Source organism: Petromyzon marinus, unplaced genomic scaffold (genome assembly GCF_048934315.1).
Source record: "Petromyzon marinus isolate PM22_M1 ecotype Great Lakes invasive population unplaced genomic scaffold, UKy_Petmar_22M1.pri1.0 PM_G_Scaffold_236, whole genome shotgun sequence".
Classification (NCBI taxonomy): Eukaryota; Metazoa; Chordata; class Hyperoartia; order Petromyzontiformes; family Petromyzontidae; genus Petromyzon; species Petromyzon marinus.
In genome coordinates this window covers 72,501-75,000 of record NW_027422802.1, presented here as the reverse complement: position 1 = coordinate 75,000, position 2,500 = coordinate 72,501, and positions in this window count along the sequence as shown.

Here is a 2,500-nt window from a genome sequence, read left to right as displayed (position 1 = left end):
GTCCTCACATGAGGTTACCATTGTCCATACAATAGTGCAGGTGCGATGGAAATCTTTTCTCGTTTTGGTGCGTGCTACATTTTTACGGATAGACCCCGTGAAACGCTAGAAATTGGCGGGGATGTGTCTCTTGTGGCTCACGGGGCTGTTAGGGTGGCACAGAAATCCCTCGGAATGGGAAAACGGGTCATTTTCGTGTTGCCACATTGCATGCGAACGGCATGAAACTTCCAGAGGCATTTGCAGCAGGAATGCATGTGCAGTCAAAAAAGTGAATATTTTTCACGGATAGACCCCGTGAAACGCTAGAAATTGGCGGCGATGTCTCTCTTGTGGCTCACGGGGCTGTTAGGGTGGCACAGAAATCCCTCGGAATGGGAAAACGTGTCATTTTCGTGTCGCCACATTGCATGCGAACCGCATGAAACTTCCAGAGGCATTTGCAGCAGAAATGCATGTGCAGTCAAAAAATTGAATATTTTTCACGGATAGACCCCGTGAAACGCTAGAAATTGGCGGGGATGTGTCTCTTGTGGCTCACGGGGCTGTTAGGGTGGCACAGAAATCCCTCGGAATGGGAAAAAACGGGTCATTTTCGTGTCGCCACATTGCATGCGAACCGCATGAAACTTCCAGAGGCATTTGCAGCAGGAATGCATGTGCACTCAAAAAATGTGATATTTTTCACGGAGAGACCCCGTGAAACGCTAGAAGTGGGCGGGGATGTCTCTCTTGTGGCTCACGGGGCTGTTAGGGTGGCACAGAAATCCCTCGGAATGGGAAAACGGGTCATTTTCGTGTCGCCACATTGCATACGAACCGCATGAAACTTCCAGAGGCATTTGCAGCAGGAATGCATGTGCACTCAAAAAAGTGAATATTTCTCACGGATAGACCCCGTGATACGCTAGAAATTGGCGGGGATGTCTCTCTTGTGGCTCACGGGGCTGTTAGGGTGGCACAGAAATCCCTCGGAATGGGAAAACGGGTCATTTTCGTGTCGCCACATTGCATGCGAACCGCATGCAACTTCCAGAGGCATTTGCAGCAGAAATGCATGTGCAGTCAAAAAAAAATTGATATTTTTCACGGATAGACCCCGTGAAACGCTAGAAATTGGCGGGGATGTGTCTCTTGTGGCTCACGTGTCTGTTCGGGTCGCACAGAAATCCCTGGGAATGGGAAAACGGGTCATTTTCGTGTTGCCACATTGCGTACGAACCGCATGAAACTTCCAGAGGCATTTGCAGCAGGAATGCATGTGCACTCAAAAACTTCTATATGTTTCACGGATAGACCCCGTGAAACGCTAGAAATTGGCGGGGATGTGTCTCTTGTGGCTCACGGGGCTGTTAGGGTGGCACAGAACTCCCTCGGAATGGGAAAAGGGGTCATTTTCGTGTTGCCACATTGCATAGGAACGCCATGAAACTTCCAGAGGCATTTGCAGCAGAAAGGCACGTGCACTCAAAAATTTTAATATTTTTCACGCATAGACCCCGTCAAACGCTAGAAGTTGGCGGGGATGTCTCTCTTGTGGCTCACGGGGCTGTTAGGGTCGCACAGAAATGCCTCGGAATGGGAAAACGGGTCATTTTTGTGTGGCCACATTGCATAGGAACGGCATGAAACTTCCAGAGGCATTTGCAGCAGGAATGCATGTGCACTCAAAAACGTCTATATTTTTCACGGATAGACCCCGTGAAACGCTATAAATTGGCGGGGATGTCTCTCTTGTGGCTCACGGGCGCTGTTAGTTAGGGTCGCACAGAAATCCCTCGGAATGGGAAAAGGGGTCATTTTCGTGTTGCCACATTGCGTACGAACGGCATGAAACTTCCAGAGGCATCTGCAGCAGAAATGCATGTGCACTCAAAAACGTCTATATTTTTCACGGATAGACCCCGTGAAACGCTAGAAATTGGCGGGGATGTGTCTCTTGTGGCTCACGGGGCTGTTAGGGTCGCACAGAAATCCCTCGGAATGGGAAAACGGGTCATTTTCGTGTTGCCACAATTGGCATACGAACGGCATGAAACTTCCAGAGGCATTTGCAGCAGAAATGCATGTGCACTCAAAAACGTGAATATTTTTTCACGGATAGACCCCGTCAAACGCTCGAATTTGGCGGGGATGTTTCTCTTGTGGGTCACGGGGCTGTTCGGCTCGCACAGAACTCCCTTGGTCCACCTGATTCGTGCATACAGGCAGCAACTAAAACTCTGTAAACCTGCTGTGAGGACATCTAAACAGTGGACCAGTGAGGCTGTGGAAGATTTGCGGGCGTGCTTAGACTGTACTGACTGGGATATGTTCACGACTGCTACCAATAGTCTGGATGAACTCACAGAGGCTGTGTACATCAGCTTCTGTGAGGACTGCTGTATCCCAACACGTACCAGGGTGAACTTTAACAACAACAAGCCCTGGTTCTCAGCAAAGCTCAAAAGGTTGAGGTTGGAGAAGGAGGAAGCGTTTAGGAGTGGGGATAGAGACAGAT